This window comes from Pseudophryne corroboree, chromosome 4, assembly GCF_028390025.1.
Source record: "Pseudophryne corroboree isolate aPseCor3 chromosome 4, aPseCor3.hap2, whole genome shotgun sequence".
NCBI lineage: Eukaryota > Metazoa > Chordata > Amphibia > Anura > Myobatrachidae > Pseudophryne > Pseudophryne corroboree.
The window spans coordinates 16,402,154-16,420,724 of NC_086447.1; the positions used below are offsets into that span (position 1 = coordinate 16,402,154).

An 18,571-nucleotide genomic window follows, 5' to 3' on the forward strand; every position below is an offset into this window, starting at 1 on the left:
TGGTGTCAACCTGTATTATTTCAGTGGACATTGTAATGAGGATGCATCTTGCTGCCTTTCCAATGAAGCAAGTTTTAATCAGTAATAGGTGAAAAACCATTCCTACAAAGGTGTTAATCAGAGACTTGGCTTTGTGGACACTTTTCAGAGAGCAAATGTGTTAGCATAAAAATAAAGCCATAAAATGGAGAGCTGATTAATCACTCAATTGGATTTCTCTGCCTGCATAATTTTTTTTCTCTGCAACCCCATGCTAAATTGTGCTTCCTGTTTTTTATAAAATGACTTAATCAAATCTGACTCTGATTGCATCAGAGAAGGCCAGGTACCCTACACTATAAGAGGTGGTTTGAAATTTTGACTTGTCTACTTAAAGATCACCAAAATTTGATCACACGGTCAATAACATCCCTGGGTGGTATTGAACCACCAACCTTTAGGTTAAAAGCCGAATGCACTTACCGATTGCGCCACAGAGACAGCTTGCAAAAGCTTGTACTGACAAAGGCTAAAAAGCATTCATCTAGAAAGTTTCCTAGAAAAAGGTTAAAAAGGCAATAATCTGGAGAGTTTTGCAAGATTTTTCTTCCATTGACCAATGAAGAAACACATTGGTACTTTCACATGATGAGTGAGTACTTCAGGATCTCTGACACTAACATGAGCAGCAGAGTGGCGCAGCAGAAGTGTGCTGGGCCCATAACCCAGAGGTCGATGGATCGAAACCATCCTCTGCTATGTTCACTTATTTTTTTGTTAATTAAATTCTTCCAAAACTGGGATTGATATTTTGACTCTTTTATTTTAACTTAAAGTACAATAACTTTTAACATTTTCATTTGTTTTAATAGTATATTGACAGCATTGTTTTCTTTCAGAAATCCACTTAATTTTCTTTACCCTATTACTGAAACGGTAAATGACAAAAACAAGCTACATTGTCACCAGAAGAGCAATGCAAAATGTACAATTGATATTTCAAAATCATCTTTCCAGCTTGAATTTCAATGATGCATTGGGGCAACGATTTTGTGAGAAACATCTTCACCCTTAAATAAAGATTTTCTTAACTTCTTACCTGTGTGCTGATTAGATATCACCTGGTTTTCACATTAAACAGATTCCCACTTGAGAAAGCAGCAAGGATGCAGTGAGGTTTATGTTTCCTGGTGTCAACCTGTATTATTTCAGTGGACATTGTAATGAGGATGCATCTTGCTGCCTTTCCAATGAAGCAAGTTTTAATCAGTAATAGGTGAAAAACCATTCCTACAAAGGTGTTAATCAGAGACTTGGCTTTGTGGATACTTTTCAGAGAGAAAATGTGTTAGCATAAAAATAAAGCAATAAAATGGAGAGCTGATTAATCACTCAATTGGATTTCTCTGCCTGCATAATTTTTTTTCTCTGCAACCCCATGCTAAATTGTGCTTCCTGTTTTTTATAAAATGACTTCATCAAATCTGACTCTGATTGCATCAGAGAAGGCCAGGTACCCTACACTATAAGAGGTGGTTTGAAATTTTGACTTGTCTACTTAAAGATCACCAAAATTTGATCACACGGTCAGTTACGTCCCTGGGTGGGATTGAACCACCAACCTTTCGTTTAACAGCCCAATGCGCTTACCGATTGCGCCACAGAGACAGCTTGCAAAAGCATGTGCTGATAAAGGCTAAAAAGCATTCATCTAGAAAGTTTCCTAGAAAAAGGTTAAAAAGGCAATAATCTGGAGAGTTTTGCAAGATTTTTCTTCCATTGAGCAACGAAGAAACACATTGGTACTTTCACATGATGAGTGAGTACTTCAGGATCTCTTACACTTACATGAGCAGCAGAGTGGCGCAGCAGAAGCGTGCTGGGCCCATAACCTAGAGGTCGATGGATCGAAACCATCCTCTGCTATGTGCACTTAATTTTTTGTTAATTAAATTCTTCCAAAACTGGGATTGATATTTTGACTCTTTTATTTTTACTTAAAGTACAATAACTTTTAACATTTTAATTTGTTTTAATAGTATATTGACAGCATTGTTTTCTTTCAGAAATCCACTTAATTTTCTTTACCCTATTACTGAAATGGTAATTGACAAAAACAAGCTACATTGTCACCAGAAGAGCAATGCAAAATGTACAATTGATATTTCAAAATCATCTTTCCAGCTTGAATTTAAATGATGCATTGGGGCAATGATTTTGTGAGAAACATCTTCACCCTTAAATAAAGATTTTCTTAACTTCTTACCTGTGTGCTGATTATATATCACCTGGTTTTCACATTAAACAGATTCCCACTTGAAAAAGCAGCAAGGATGCAGTGAGGTTTATGTTTCCTGGTGTCAACCTGTATTATTTCAGTGGACATTGTAATGAGGATGCATCTTGCTGCCTTTCCAATGAAGCAAGTTTTAATCAGTAATAGGTGAAAAACCATTCCTACAAAGGTGTTAATCAGAGACTTGGCTTTGTGGACACTTTTCAAAGAGCAAATGTGTTAGCATAAAAATAAAGCCATAAAATGGAGAGCTGATTAATCACTCAATTGGATTTCTCTGCCTGCATAATTTTTTTTCTCTGCAACCCCATGCTAAATTGTGCTTCCTGTTTTTTATAAAATGACTTAATCAAATCTGACTCTGATTGCATCAGAGAAGGCCAGGTACCCTACACTATAAGAGGTGGTTTGAAATTTTGACTTGTCTACTTAAAGATTACCAAAATTTGATCACACGGTCAATAACATACCTGGGTGGGATTGAACCACCAACCTTTAGGTTAACAGCCGAATGCGCTTACCGATTGCGCCACAGAGACAACTTGCAAAAGCATGTACTGACAAAGGCTAAAAAGCATTCATCTAGAAAGTTTCCTAGAAAAAGGTTAAAAAGGCAATAATCTGGAGAGTTTTGCAAGATTTTTCTTCCATTGACCAACGAAGAAACACATTGGTACTTTCACATGATGAGTGAGTACTTCAGGATCTCTGACACTAACATGAGCAGCAGAGTGGTGCAGCGGAAGCGTGCTGGGCCCATAACCCAGAGGTCGATGGATCGAAACCATCCTCTGCTATGTGCACTTAATTTTTTGTTAATTAAATTCTTCCAAAACTGGGATTGATATTTTGACTCTTTTATTTTTACTTAAAGTACAATAACTTTTAACATTTTAATTTGTTTTAATAGTATATTGACAGCATTGTTTTCTTTCAGAAATCCACTTAATTTTCTTTACCCTATTGCTGAAATGGTAATTGACAAAAACAAGCTACATTGTCACCAGAAGAGCAATGCAAAATGTACAATTGATATTTCAAAATCATCTTTCCAGCTTGAATTTCAATGATGCATTGGGGCAACGATTTTGTGAGAAACATCTTCACCCTTAAAGAAATATTTTCTTAACTTCTTACCTGTGTGCTGATTAGATATCACCTGGTTTTCACATTAAACAGATTCCCACTTGAGAAAGCAACAAGGATGCAGTGAGGTGTATGTTTCCTGGTGTCAACCTGTATTATTTCAGTGGACATTGTAATGAGGATGCATCTTGCTGCCTTTCCAATTAAGCAAGTTTTAATCAGTAATAGGTGAAAAACCATTCCTGCAAAGGTGTTAATCAGAGACTTGGCTTTGTGGACACTTTTCAGAGAGCAAATGTGTTAGCATAAAAATAAAGCCATAAAATGGAAAGCTGATTAATCACTCAATTGGATTTCTCTGCCTGCATAATTTTTTTTCTCTGCAACCCCATGCTAAATTGTGCTTCCTGTTTTTTATAAAATTACTTAATCAAATCTGACTCTGCATCAGAGAAGGCCAGATACCCTACACTATAAGAGGTGGTTTGAAATTTTGACTTGTCTACTTAAAGATCACCAAAATTTGATCACACGGTCAGTTACTTCCCTGGGTGGGATTGAACAACCAACCTTTCGGTTAACAGCCGAATGCGCTTACCGATTGCGCCACAGAGACAGCTTGCAAAAGCATGTGCTGATAAAGGCTAAAAAGCATTCATCTAGAAAGTTTCCTAGAAAAAGGTTAAAAAGGCAATAATCTGGAGAGTTTTGCAAGATTTTTCGTCCATTGACCAACGAAGAAACACATTGGTACTTTTACATGATGAGTGAGTACTTCAGGATCTCTGACACTAACATGAGCAGCAGAGTGGCGCAGTGGAAGCGTGCTGGGCAAATAACCCAGAGGTCGATGGATCGAAACCATCCTCTGCTATGTGCACTTATGTTTTTGTTAATTAAATTCTTCCAAAACTGGGATTGATATTTTGACTCTTTTATTTTTACTTAAAGTACAATAACTTTTAACATTTTAATTTGTTTTAATAGTATATTGACAGCATTGTTTTCTTTCAGAAATCCACTTAATTTTCTTTACCCTATTACTGAAATGGTAATTGACAAAAACAAGCTACATTGTCACCAGAAGAGCAATGCAAAATGTACAATTGATATTTCAAAATCATCTTTCCAGCTTGAATTTCAATGATGCATTGGGGCAACGATTTTGTGAGAAACATCTTCACCCTTAAAGAAAGATTTTCTTAACTTATTACCTGTGTGCTGATTAGATATCACCTGGTTTTCACATTAAACAGATTCCAACTTGAGAAAGCAGCAAGGATGCAGTGAGGTTTATGTTTCCTGGTGTCAACCTGTATTATTTCAGTGGACATTGTAATGAGGATGCATCTTGCTGCCTTTCCAATGAAGCAAGTTTTAATCAGTAATAGGTGAAAAACCATTCCTACAAAGGTGTTAATCAGAGACTTGGCTTTGTGGACACTTTTCAGAGAGCAAATGTGTTAGCATAAAAATAAAGCCATAAAATGGAGAGCTGATTAATCACTCAATTCGATTTCTCTGCCTGCATAATTTTTTTTCTCTGCAACCCCTTGCTAAATTGTGCTTCCTGTTTTTTATAAAATGACTTAATAAAATCTGACTCTGATTGCATCAGAGAAGGCCAGGTACCTTACACTATAAGAGGTGGTTTGAAATTTTGACTTGTCTACTTAAAGATCACCAAGATTTGATCACACGGTCAGTTACGTCCCTGGGTGGGATTGAATCACCAACCTTTCGGTTAACAGCCGAATGCGCTTACCGATTGCGCCACAGAGACAGCTTGCAAAAGCATGTACTGACAAAGGCTAAAAAGCATTCATCTAGAAAGTTTCCTAGAAAAAGGTTAAAAAGGCAATAATCTGGAGAGTTTTGCAAGATTTTTCTTCCATTGACCAACGAAGAAACACATTGGTACTTTCACATGATGAATGAGTACTTCAGGATCTCTTACACTTACATGAGCAGCAGAGTGGCGCAGCGGAAGCGTGCTGGTCCCTTAACCCAGAGGTCGATGGATCGAAACCATCCTCTGTTATGTGCACTTATTTTTTTGTTAATTAAATTCTTCCAAAACTGGGATTGATATTTTGACTCTTTTATTTTTACTTAAAGTACAATAACTTTTAACATTTTAATTTGTTTTAATAGTATATTGACAGCATTGTTTTCTTTCAGAAATCCACTTAATTTTCTTTACCCTATTACTGAAATGGTAATTGACAAAAACAAGCTACATTGTCACCAGAAGAGCAATGCAAAATGTACAATTGATATTTCAAAATCATCTTTCCAGCTTGAATTTCAATGATGCATTGGGGCAATGATTTTGTGAGAAACATCTTCACCCTTAAATAAAGATTTTCTTAACTTCTTACCTGTGTGCTGATTAGATATCACCTGGTTTTCACATTAAACAGATTCCCACTTGAGAAAGCAGCAAGGATGCAGTGAGGTTTATGTTTCCTGGTGTCAACCTGTATTATTTCAGTGGACATTGTAATGAGGATACATCTTGCTGCCTTTCCAATGAAGCAAGTTTTAATCAGTAATAGGTGAAAAACCATTCCTACAAAGGTGTTAATCAGAGACTTGGCTCTGTGGACACTTTTCAGAGAGCAAATGTGTTAGCATAAAAATAAAGCCATAAAATGGAGAGCTGATTAATCACTCAATTGGATTTCTCTGCCTGCATATTTTTTTTTCTCTGCAACCCCATGCAAAATTTTGCTTCCTGTTTGTTATAAAATGACTTAATCAAATCTGACTGCATCAGAGAAGGCCAGGTACCCTACACTATAAGAGGTGGTTTGAAATTTTGACTTGTCTACTTAAAGATCACCAAAATTTGATCACACGGTCAATAACATCCCTGGGTGGGATTGAACCACCAACCTTTAGGTTAACAGCTGAATGCGCTTACCGATTGCGCCACAGAGACAGCTTGCAAAAGCATGTACTGACAAAGGCTAAAAAGCATTCATCTAGAAAGTTTCCTAGTAAAAGGTTAAAAAGGCAATAATCTGGAGAGTTTTGCAAGATTTTTCTTCCATTGACCAACGAAGAAACACATTGGTACTTTCACATGATGAGTGAGTACATCAGGATCTCTGACACTAACATGAGCAGCAGAGTGGCGCAGCGGAAGCGTGCTGGGCCCATAACCCAGAGGTCGATGGATCGAAACCATCCTCTGCTATGTGCACTTATTTTTTTGTTAATTAAATTCTTCCAAAACTGGGATTGATATTTTGACTCTTTTATTTTTACTTAAAGTACAATAACTTTTAACATTTTAATTTGTTTTAATAGTATATTGACAGCATTGTTTTCTTTCAGAAATCCACTTAATTTTCTTTACCCTATTACTGAAATGGTAATTGACAAAAACAAGCTACATTGTCACCAGAATAGCAATGCAAAATGTACAATTGATATTTCAAAATCATCTTTCCAGCTTGAATTTCAATAAATGCATTGGGGCAATGATTTTGTGAGAAACATCTTCACCCTTAAATAAAGATTTTCTTAACTTCTTACCTATGTGCTGATTAGATATCACCTGGTTTTCACATTAAACAGATTCCCACTTGAGAAAGCAGCAAGGATGCAGTGAGGTTTATGTTTCCTTGTGTCAACCTGTATTATTTCAGTGGACATTGTAATGAGGATGCATCTTGCTGCCTTTCCAATGAAGCAGGTTTTAATCAGTAATAGGTGAAAAACCATTCCTACAAAGGTGTTAATCAGAGACTTGGCTTTGTGGACACTTTTCAGAGAGCAAATGTGTTAGCATAAAAATAAAGCCATAAAATGGAGAGCTGATTAATCACTCAATTGGATTTCTCTGCCTGCATAATTTTTTTTCTCTGCAACCCCATGCTAAATTGTGCTTCCTGTTTTTTTATAAAACGACTTAATCAAATCTGACTCTGATTGCATCAGAGAAGGCCAGGTACCCTACACTATAAGAGGTGGTTTGAAATTTTGACTTGTCTACTTAAAGATCACCAAAATTTGATCACACGGTCAATAACATCCCTGGGTGGGATTGAACCACCAACCTTTAGGTTAACAGCCGAATGCGCTAACCGATTGCGCCACAGATACAGCTTGCGAAAGTGTGTACTGACAAAGGCTAAAAAGCATTCATCTAGAAAGTTTCCTAGAAAAAGGATAAAAAGGCAATAATCTGGAGAGTTTTGCAAGATTTTTCTTCCATTGACCAACGAAGAAACACATTGGTACTTTCACATGATGAGTGAGTACATCAGGATCTCTGACACTAACATGAGCAGCAGAGTGGCGCAGCGGAAGCGTGCTGGGCCCATAACCCAGAGGTCGATGGATCGAAACCATCCTATGCTATGTGCACTTAATTTTTTGTTAATTAAATTCTTCCAAAACTGGGATTGATATTTTGACTCTTTTATTTTTACTTAAAGTACAATAACTTTTAACATTTTAATTTGTTTTAATAGTATATTGACAGCATTGTTTTCTTTCAGAAATCCACTTAATTTTCTTTACCCTATTACTGAAATGGTAATTGACAAAAACAAGCTACATTGTCACCAGAAGAGCAATGCAAAATGTACAATTGATATTTCAAAATCATCTTTCCAGCTTGAATTTCAATGATGCATTGGGGCAACGATTTTGTGAGAAACATCTTCACACTTAAAGAAAGATTTTCTTAACTTCTTACCTGTGTGCTGATTAGATATCACCTGGTTTTCACATTAAACAGATTCCCACTTGAGAAAGCAGCAAGGATGCAGTGAGGTTTATGTTTCCTGGTGTCAACCTGTATTATTTCAGTGGACATTGTAATGAGGATGCATCTTGCTGCCTTTCCAATGAAGCAAGTTTTAATCAGTAATAGGTGAAAAACCATTCCTACAAAGGTGTTAATCAGAGACTTGGCTTTGTGGACACTTTTCAAAGAGCAAATGTGTTAGCATAAAAATAAAGCCATAAAATGGAGAGCTGATTAATCACTCAATTGGATTTCTCTGCCTGCATAATTTTTTTTCTCTGCAACCCCATGCTAAATTGTGCTTCCTGTTTTTTATAAAATGACTTCATCAAATCTGACTGCATCAGAGAAGGCCAGGTACCCTACACTATAAGAGGTGGTTTGAAATTTTGACTTGTCTACTTAAAGATCACCAAAATTTGATCACACGGTCAATAACATCCCTGGGTGGGATTGAACCACCAACCTTTAGGTTAACAGCCGAATGCGCTTACCGATTGCGCCACAGAGACAGCTTGCAAAAGCATGTACTGACAAAGGCTAAAAAGCATTCATCTAGAAAGTTTCCTAGAAAAAGGTTAAAAAGGTAATAATCTGGAGAGTTTTGCAAGATTTTTCTTCCATTGACCAACGAAGAAACACATTGGTACTTTCACATGATGAGTGAGTACATCAGGATCTCTGACACTAACATGAGCAGCAGAGTGGCGCAGCGGAAGCGTGCTGGGCCCGTAAACCAGAGGTCGATGGATCGAAACCATCCTCTGCTATGTGCACTTAATTTTTTGTTAATTAAATTCTTCCAAAACTGGGATTGATATTTTGACTCTTTTATTTTTACTTAAAGTACAATAACTTTTAACATTTTAATTTGTTTTAATAGTATATTGACAGCATTGTTTTCTTTCAGAAATCCACTTAATTTTCTTTACCCTATTACTGAAATGGTAATTGACAAAAACAAGCTACATTGTCACCAGAAGAGCAATGCAAAATGTACAATTGATATTTCAAAATCATCTTTCCAGCTTGAATTTCAATGATGCATTGGGGCAATGATTTTGTGAGAAACATCTTCACCCTTAAATAAAGATTTTCTGAACTTCTTACCTGTGTGCTGATTAGATATCACCTGGTTTTCACATTAAACAGATTCCCACTTGAGAAAGCAGCAAGGATGCAGTGAGGTTTATGTTTCCTGGTGTCAACCTGTATTATTTCAGTGGACATTGTAATGAGGATACATCTTGCTGCCTTTCCAATGAAGCAAGTTTTAATCAGTAATAGGTGAAAAACCATTCCTACAAAGGTGTTAATCAGAGACTTGGCTCTGTGGACACTTTTCAGAGAGCAAATGTGTTAGCATAAAAATAAAGCCATAAAATGGAGAGCTGATTAATCACTCAATTGGATTTCTCTGCCTGCATAATTTTTTTTCTCTGCAACCCCATGCTAAATTGTGCTTCCTGTTTTTTATAAAATGACTTCATCAAATCTGACTGCATCAGAGAAGGCCAGGTACCCTACACTATAAGAGGTGGTTTGAAATTTTGACTTGTCTACTTAAAGATCACCAAAATTTGATCACACGGTCAATAACATCCCTGGGTGGGATTGAACCACCAACCTTTAGGTTAACAGCCGAATGCGCTTACCGATTGCGCCACAGAGACAGCTTGCAAAAGCATGTACTGACAAAGGCTAAAAAGCATTCATCTAGAAAGTTTCCTAGAAAAAGGTTAAAAAGGCAATAATCTGGAGAGTTTTGCAAGATTTTTCTTCCATTGACCAACGAAGAAACACATTGGTACTTTCACATGATGAGTGAGTACATCAGGATCTCTGACACTAACATGAGCAGCAGAGTGGCGCAGCGGAAGCGTGCTGGGCCCATAACCCAGAGGTTGATGGATCGAAACCATCCTCTACTATGTGCACTTAATTTTTTGTTAATTAAATTCTTCCAAAACTGGGATTGATATTTTGACTCTTTTATTTTTACTTAAAGTACAATAACTTTTAACATTTAAATTTGTTTTAATAGTATATTGACAGCATTGTTTTCTTTCAGAAATCCACTTAATTTTCTTTACCCTATTACTTAAATGGTAATTGACAAAAACAAGCTACATTGTCACCAGAAGAGCAATGCAAAATGTACAATTGATATTTCAAAATCATCTTTCCAGCTTGAATTTCAATGATGCATTGGGGCAACGATTTTGTGAGAAACATCTTCACCCTTAAAGAAAGATTTTCTTAACTTCTTACCTGTGTGCTGATTAGATATCACCTGGTTTTCACATTAAACAGATTCCCACTTGAGAAAGCAGCAAGGATGCAGTGAGGTTTATGTTTCCTGGTGTCAACCTGTATTATTTCAGTGGACATTGTAATGAGGATGCATCTTGCTGCCTTTCCAATGAAGCAAGTTTTAATCAGTAATAGGTGAAAAACCATTCCTACAAAGGTGTTAATCAGAGACTTGGCTTTGTGGACACTTTTCAAAGAGCAAATGTGTTAGCATAAAAATAAAGCCATAAAATGGAGAGCTGATTAATCACTCAATTGGATTTCTCTGCCTGCATAATTTTTTTTCTCTGCAACCCCATGCTAAATTGTGCTTCCTGTTTTTTATAAAATGATTTAATCAAATCTGACTGCATCAGAGAAGGCCAGATACCCTACACTATAAGAGGTGGTTTGAAATTTTGACTTGTCTACTTAAAGATCACCAAAATTTGATCACACGGTCAATTACGTCCCTGGGTGGGATTGAATAACCAACCTTTTGGTTAACAGCCGAACGCGCTAACCGATTGCACCACAGAGACAGCTTGCAAAAGCATGTACTGACAAAGGCTAAAAAGCATTCATCTAGAAAGTTTCCTAGAAAAAGGTTAAAAAGGCAATAATCTGGAGAGTTTTGCAAGATTTTTCTTCCATTGACCAATGAAGAAACACATTGGTACTTTCACATGATGAGTGAGTACTTCAGGATCTCTCACACTTACATGAGCAGCAGAGTGGCGCAGCGGAAGCGTGCTGGGCCCATAACCCAGAGGTTGATGGATCGAAACCATCCTCTGCTATGTGCACTTATTTTTTTGTTAATTAAATTCTTCCAAAACGGGATTGATATTTTGACTCTTTTATTTTTACTTCAAGTACAATAACTTTTAACATTTTAATTTGCTTTAATAGTATATTGACAGCATTGTTTTCTTTCAGAAATCCACTTAATTTTCTTTACCCTATTACTGAAATGGTAATTGACAAAAACAAGCTACATTGTCACCAGAAGAGCAATGCAAAATGTACAATTGATATTTCAAAATCATCTTTCCAGCTTGAATTTCAATGATGCATTGGGGCAATGATTTTGTGAGAAACATCTTCACCCTTAAATAAAGATTTTCTTAACTTCTTACCTGTGTGCTGATTAGATATCACCTGGTTTTCACATTAAACAGATTCCCACTTGAGAAAGCAGCAAGGATGCAGTGAGGTTTATGTTTCCTGGTGTCAACCTGTATTATTTCAGTGGACATTGTAATGAGGATGCATCTTGCTGCCTTTCCAATGAAGCAAGTTTTAATCAGTAATAGGTGAAAAACCATTCCTACAAAGGTGTTAATCAGAGACTTGGCTTTGTGGACACTTTTCAGAGAGCAAATGTGTTAGCATAAAAATAAAGCCATAAAATGGAGAGCTGATTAATCACTCAATTGGATTTCTCTGCCTGCATAATTTTTTTTCTCTGCAACCCCATGCTAAATTGTGCTTCCTGTTTTTTTATAAAACGACTTAATCAAATCTGACTCTGATTGCATCAGAGAAGGCCAGGTACCCTACACTATAAGAGGTGGTTTGAAATTTTGACTTGTCTACTTAAAGATCACCAAAATTTGATCACACGGTCAATAACATCCCTGGGTGGGATTGAACCACCAACCTTTAGGTTAACAGCCAAATGCGCTTACCGATTGCGCCACAGAGACAGCTTGCAAAAGCATGTACTGACAAAGGCTAAAAAGCATTCATCTAGAAAGTTTCCTAGAAAAAGGTTAAAAAGGCAATAATCTGGAGAGTTTTGCAAGATTTTTCTTCCATTGACCAACGAAGAAACACATTGGTACTTTCACATGATGAGTGAGTACATCAGGATCTCTGACACTAACATGAGCAGCAGAGTGGCGCAGCGGAAGCGTGCTGGGCCCATAACTCAGAGGTCGATGGATCGAAACCATCCTCTGCTATGTGCACTTAATTTTTTGTTAATTAAATTCTTCCAAAACTGGGATTGATATTTTGACTCATTTATTTTTACTTAAAGTACAATAACTTTTAACATTTTAATTTGTTTTAATAGTATATTGACAGCATTGTTTTCTTTCAGAAATCCACTTAATTTTCTTTACCCTATTACTGAAATGGTAATTGACAAAAACAAGCTACATTGTCACCAGAAGAGCAATGCAAAATGTACAATTGATATTTCAAAATCATCTTTCCAGCTTGAATTTCAATGATGCATTGGGGCAATGATTTTGTGAGAAACATCTTCACCCTTAAATAAAGATTTTCTTAACTTCTTACCTGTGTGCTGATTAGATATCACCTGGTTTTCACATTAAACAGATTCCCACTTGAGAAAGCAGCAAGGATGCAGTGAGGTTTATGTTTCCTGGTGTCAACCTGTATTATTTCAGTGGACATTGTAATGAGGATGCATCTTGCTGCCTTTCCAATGAAGCAAGTTTTAATCAGTAATAGGTGAAAAACCATTCCTACAAAGGTGTTAATCAGAGACTTGGCTTTGTGGACACTTTTCAGATAGCAAATGTGTTAGCATAAAAATAAAGCCATAAAATGGAGAGCTGATTAATCACTCAATTGGATTTCTCTGCCTGCATAATTTTTTTTCTCTGCAACCCCATGCTAAATTGTGCTTCCTGTTTTTTTATAAAACGACTTAATCAAATCTGACTCTGATTGCATCAGAGAAGGCCAGGTACCCTACACTATAAGAGGTGGTTTGAAATTTTGACTTGTCTACTTAAAGATCACCAAAATTTGATCACACGGTCAATAACATCCCTGGGTGGGATTGAACCACCAACCTTTAGGTTAACAGCCAAATGCGCTTACCGATTGCGCCACAGAGACAGCTTGCAAAAGCATGTACTGACAAAGGCTAAAAAGCATTCATCTAGAAAGTTTCCTAGAAAAAGGTTAAAAAGGCAATAATCTGGAGAGTTTTGCAAGATTTTTCTTCCATTGACCAACGAAGAAACACATTGGTACTTTCATATGATGAGTGAGTACTTCAGGATCTCTGACACTAGCATGAGCAGCAGAGTGGCGCAGCGGAAGCGTGCTGGGCCCATAACCCAGAGGTCGATGGATCGAAACCATCCTCTGCTATGTGCACTTATTTTTTTGTTAATTAAATTCTTCCAAAACGGGATTGATATTTTGACTCTTTTATTTTTACTTAAAGTACAATAACTTTTAACATTTTAATTTGTTTTAATAGTATATTGACAGCATTGTTTTCTTTCAGAAATCCACTTAATTTTCTTTACCCTATTACTGAAATGGTAATTGACAAAAACAAGCTACATTGTCACAAGAAGAGCAATGCAAAATGTTCAATTGATATTTCAAAATCATCTTTCCAGCTTGAATTTCAATGATGCATTGGGGCAACGATTTTGTGAGAAACATCTTCACACTTAAAGAAAGATTTTCTTAACTTCTTACCTGTGTGCTGATTAGATATCACCTGGTTTTCACATTAAACAGATTCCCACTTGAGAAAGCAGCAAGGATGCAGTGAGGTTTATGTTTCCTGGTGTCAACCTGTATTATTTCAGTGGACATTGTAATGAGGATGCATCTTGCTGCCTTTCCAATGAAGCAAGTTTTAATCAGTAATAGGTGAAAAACCATTCCTACAAAGGTGTTAATCAGAGACTTGGCTTTGTGGACACTTTTCAGAGAGCAAATGTGTTAGCATAAAAATAAAGCCATAAAATGGAGAGCTGATTAATCACTCAATTGGATTTCTCTGCCTGCATAATTTTTTTTCTCTGCACCCCCATGCTAAATTGTGCTTCCTGTTTTTTATAAAATTACTTAATCAAATCTGACTCTGATTGCATCAGAGAAGGCCAGGTACCCTACACTATAAGAGGTGGTTTGAAATTTTGACTTGTCTACTTAAAGATCACCAAAATTTGATCACACGGTCAGTTATGTCCATGGGTGGGATTGAACCATCAACCTTTCGGTTAACAGCCGAATGCGCTAACCGATTGCGCCACAGAGACAGCTTGCAAAAGTATGTACTGACAAAGGCTAAAAAGCATTCATCTAGAAAGTTTCCTAGAAAAAGGTTAAAAAGGCAATAATCTGGAGAGTTTTGCAAGATTTTTCTTCCATTGACCAACGAAGAAACACATTGGTACTTTCACATGATGAGTGAGTACATCAGGATCTCTGACACTAACATGAGCAGCAGAGTGGCGCAGCGGAAGCGTGCTGGGCCCATAACCCAGAGGTCGATGGATCGAAACCATCCTCTGCTATGTGCACTTAATTTTTTGTTAATTAAATTCTTCCAAAACTGGGATTGATATTTTGACTCTTTTATTTTTACTTAAAGTACAATAACTTTTAACATTTTAATTTGTTTTAATAGTATATTGACAGCATTGTTTTCTTTCAGAAATCCACTTAATTTTCTTTACCCTATTACTGAAATGGTAATTGACAAAAACAAGCTACATTGTCACCAGAAGAGCAATGCAAAAAGTACAATTGCTATTTCAAAATCATCTTTCCAGCTTGAATTTCAATGATGCATTGGGGCAACGATTTTGTGAGAAACATCTTCACACTTAAAGAAAGATTTTCTTAACTTCTTACCTGTGTGCTGATTAGATATCACCTGGTTTTCACATTAAACAGATTCCCACTTGAGAAAGCAGCAAGGAGGCAGTGAGGTTTATGTTTCCTGGTGTCAACCTGTATTATTTCAGTGGACATTGTAATGAGGATGCATCTTGCTGCCTTTCCAATGAAGCAAGTTTTAATCAGTAATAGGTGAAAAAACATTCCTACAAAGGTGTTAATCAGAGACTTGGCTTTGTGGACACTTTTCAAAGAGCAAATGTGTTAGCATAAAAATAAAGCCATAAAATGGAGAGCTGATTAATCACTCAATTGGATTTCTCTGCCTGCATAATTTTTTTTCTCTGCACCCCCATGCTAAATTGTGCTTCCTGTTTTTTATAAAATGACTTCATCAAATCTGACTGCATCAGAGAAGGCCAGATACCCTACACTATAAGAGGTGGTTTGAAATTTTGACTTGTCTACTTAAAGATCACCAAAATTTGATCACACGGTCAATTACGTCCCTGGGTGGGATTGAATAACCAACCTTTTGGTTAACAGCCGAACGCGCTAAACGATTGCACCACAGAGACAGCTTGCAAAAGCATGTACTGACAAAGGCTAAAAAGAATTCATCTAGAAAGTTTCCTAGAAAAAGGTTAAGAAGGCAATAATCTGGAGAGTTTTGCAAGATTTTTCTTCCATTGACCAATGAAGAAACACATTGGTACTTTCACATGATGAGTGAGTACTTCAGGATCTCTTACACTTACATGAGCAGCAGAGTGGCACAGCGGAAGCGTGCTGGGCCCATAACCCAGAGGTTGATGGATCGAAACCATCCTCTGCTATGTGCACTTAATTTTTTGTTAATTAAATTCTTCCAAAACTGGGATTGATATTTTGACTCTTTTATTTTTACTTAAAGTACAATAACTTTTAACATTTTAATTTGTTTTAATAGTATATTGACAGCATTGTTTTCTTTCAGAAATCCACTTAATTTTCTTTACCCTATTACTGAAATGGTAATTGACAAAAACAAGCTACATTGTCACCAGAAGAGCAATGCAAAATGTACAATTGATATTTCAAAATCATCTTTCCAGCTTGAATTTCAATGATGCATTGGGGCAATGATTTTGTGAGAAACATCTTCACCCTTAAATAAAGATTTTCTTAACTTCTTACCTGTGTGCTGATTAGATATCACCTGGTTTTCACATTAAACAGATTCCCACTTGAGAAAGCAGCAAGGATGCAGTGAGGTTTATGTTTCCTGGTGTCAACCTGTATTATTTCAGTGGACATTGTAATGAGGATGCATCTTGCTGCCTTTCCAATGAAGCAAGTTTTAATCAGTAATAGGTGAAAAACCATTCCTACAAAGGTGTTAATCAGAGACTTGGCTTTGTGGACACTTTTCAGAGAGCAAATGTGTTAGCATAAAAATAAAGCCATAAAATGGAGAGCTGATTAATCACTCAATTGGATTTCTCTGCCTGCATAATTTTTTTTCTCTGCAACCCCATGCTAAATTGTGCTTCCTGTTTTTTTATAAAACGACTTAATCAAATCTGACTCTGATTGCATCAGAGAAGGCCAGGTACCCTACACTATAAGAGGTGGTTTGAAATTTTGACTTGTCTACTTAAAGATCACCAAAATTTGATCACACGGTCAATAACATCCCTGGGTGGGATTGAACCACCAACCTTTAGGTTAACAGCCAAATGCGCTTACCGATTGCACCACAGAGACAGCTTGCAAAAGCATGTACTGACAAAGGCTAAAAAGCATTCATCTAGAAAGTTTCCTAGAAAAAGGTTAAAAAGGCAATAATCTGGAGAGTTTTGCAAGATTTTTCTTCCATTGACCAACGAAGAAACACATTGGTGCTTTCATATGATGAGTGAGTACTTCAGGATCTCTGACACTAGCATGAGCAGCAGAGTGGCGCAGCGGAAGCGTGCTGGGCCCATAACCCAGAGGTCGATGGATCGAAACCATCCTCTGCTATGTGCTCTTATTTTTTTGTTAATTAAATTCTTCCAAAACGGGATTGATATTTTGACTCTTTTATTTTTACTTAAAGTACAATAACTTTTAACATTTTAATTTGTTTTAATAGTATATTGACAGCATTGTTTTCTTTCAGAAATCCACTTAATTTTCTTTACCCTATTACTGAAATGGTAATTGACAAAAACAAGCTACATTGTCACAAGAAGAGCAATGCAAAATGTTCAATTGATATTTCAAAATCATCTTTCCAGCTTGAATTTCAATGATGCATTGGGGCAACGATTTTGTGAGAAACATCTTCACACTTAAATAAAGATTTTCTTAACTTCTTACCTGTGTGCTGATTAGATATCACCTGGTTTTCACATTAAACAGATTCCCACTTGAGAAAGCAGCAAGGATGCAGTGAGGTTTATGTTTCCTGGTGTCAACCTGTATTATTTCAGTGGACATTGTAATGAGGATGCATCTTGCTGCCTTTCCAATGAAGCAAGTTTTAATCAGTAATAGGTGAAAAACCATTCCTACAAAGGTGTTAATCAGAGACTTGGCTTTGTGGACACTTTTCAGAGAGCAAATGTGTTAGCATAAAAATAAAGCCATAAAATGGAGAGCTGATTAATCACTCAATTGGATTTCTCTGCCTGCATAATTTTTTTTCTCTGCAACCCCATGCTAAATTGTGCTTCCTGTTTTTTATAAAATGACTTAATCAAATCTGACTGCATCAGAGAAGGCCAGGTACCCTACACTATAAGAGGTGGTTTGAAATTTTGACTTGTCTACTTAAAGATCACCAAGATTTGATCACACGGTCAGTTACGTCCCTGGGTGGGATTGAATCACCAACCTTTCGGTTAACAGCCGAATGCGCTTACCGATTGCGCCACAGAGACAGCTTGCAAAAGCATGTACTGACAAAGGCTAAAAAGCATTCATCTAGAAAGTTCCCTAGAAAAAGGTTAAAAAGGCAATAATCTGGAGAGTTTTGCAAGATTTTTCTTCCATTGACCAACGAAGAAACACATTGGTGCTTTCATATGATGAGTGAGTACTTCAGGATCTCTGACACTAGCATGAGCAGCAGAGTGGTGCAGCGGAAGCGTGCTGGGCCCATAACCCAGAGGTCGATGGATCGAAACCATCCTCTGCTATGTGCTCTTATTTTTTTGTTAATTAAATTCTTCCAAAACTGGGATTGATATTTGACTCTTTTATTTTTACTTAAAGTACAATAACTTTTAACATTTTAATTTGTTTTAATAGTATATTGACAGCATTGTTTTCTTTCAGAAATCCACTTAATTTTCTTTACCCTATTACTGAAATGGTAATTGACAAAAACAAGCTACATTGTCACAAGAAGAGCAATGCAAAATGTTCAATTGATATTTCAAAATCATCTTTCCAGCTTGAATTTCAATGATGCATTGGGGCAACGATTTTGTGAGAAACATCTTCACACTTAAATAAAGATTTTCTTAACTTCTTACCTGTGTGCTGATTAGATATCACCTGGT

General features: G+C 36.6%; 10 non-coding genes across 10 annotated transcripts; 6 read left to right on the top strand and 4 right to left on the bottom strand.

Annotated features, from left to right (window-relative positions):
- Positions 1-4,163: 4,163 nt before the first annotated feature.
- On the top strand, positions 4,164-4,235 carry TRNAI-AAU (transfer RNA isoleucine (anticodon AAU)). The gene has a single exon. It is a non-coding gene; the product is annotated as a tRNA-Ile (tRNA).
- Positions 4,236-5,070: 835 nt separating this feature from the next.
- TRNAN-GUU (transfer RNA asparagine (anticodon GUU)) lies at positions 5,071-5,144 on the bottom strand. Its single transcript has one exon. It is a non-coding gene; the product is annotated as a tRNA-Asn (tRNA).
- A 1,347-nt stretch (positions 5,145-6,491) lies between these two features.
- TRNAM-CAU (transfer RNA methionine (anticodon CAU)) lies at positions 6,492-6,563 on the top strand. The gene has a single exon. It is a non-coding gene; the product is annotated as a tRNA-Met (tRNA).
- A 4,580-nt stretch (positions 6,564-11,143) lies between these two features.
- Positions 11,144-11,215, top strand: TRNAM-CAU (transfer RNA methionine (anticodon CAU)). Its single transcript has one exon. It is a non-coding gene; the product is annotated as a tRNA-Met (tRNA).
- An 835-nt stretch (positions 11,216-12,050) lies between these two features.
- On the bottom strand, positions 12,051-12,124 carry TRNAN-GUU (transfer RNA asparagine (anticodon GUU)). The gene has a single exon. It is a non-coding gene; the product is annotated as a tRNA-Asn (tRNA).
- Positions 12,125-13,218: 1,094 nt separating this feature from the next.
- Positions 13,219-13,292, bottom strand: TRNAN-GUU (transfer RNA asparagine (anticodon GUU)). The gene has a single exon. It is a non-coding gene; the product is annotated as a tRNA-Asn (tRNA).
- A 186-nt stretch (positions 13,293-13,478) lies between these two features.
- On the top strand, positions 13,479-13,550 carry TRNAM-CAU (transfer RNA methionine (anticodon CAU)). The gene has a single exon. It is a non-coding gene; the product is annotated as a tRNA-Met (tRNA).
- Positions 13,551-14,644: 1,094 nt separating this feature from the next.
- Positions 14,645-14,716, top strand: TRNAM-CAU (transfer RNA methionine (anticodon CAU)). The gene has a single exon. It is a non-coding gene; the product is annotated as a tRNA-Met (tRNA).
- Positions 14,717-16,973: 2,257 nt separating this feature from the next.
- Positions 16,974-17,045, top strand: TRNAM-CAU (transfer RNA methionine (anticodon CAU)). The gene has a single exon. It is a non-coding gene; the product is annotated as a tRNA-Met (tRNA).
- Positions 17,046-17,873: 828 nt separating this feature from the next.
- On the bottom strand, positions 17,874-17,947 carry TRNAN-GUU (transfer RNA asparagine (anticodon GUU)). The gene has a single exon. It is a non-coding gene; the product is annotated as a tRNA-Asn (tRNA).
- Positions 17,948-18,571: the final 624 nt, after the last annotated feature.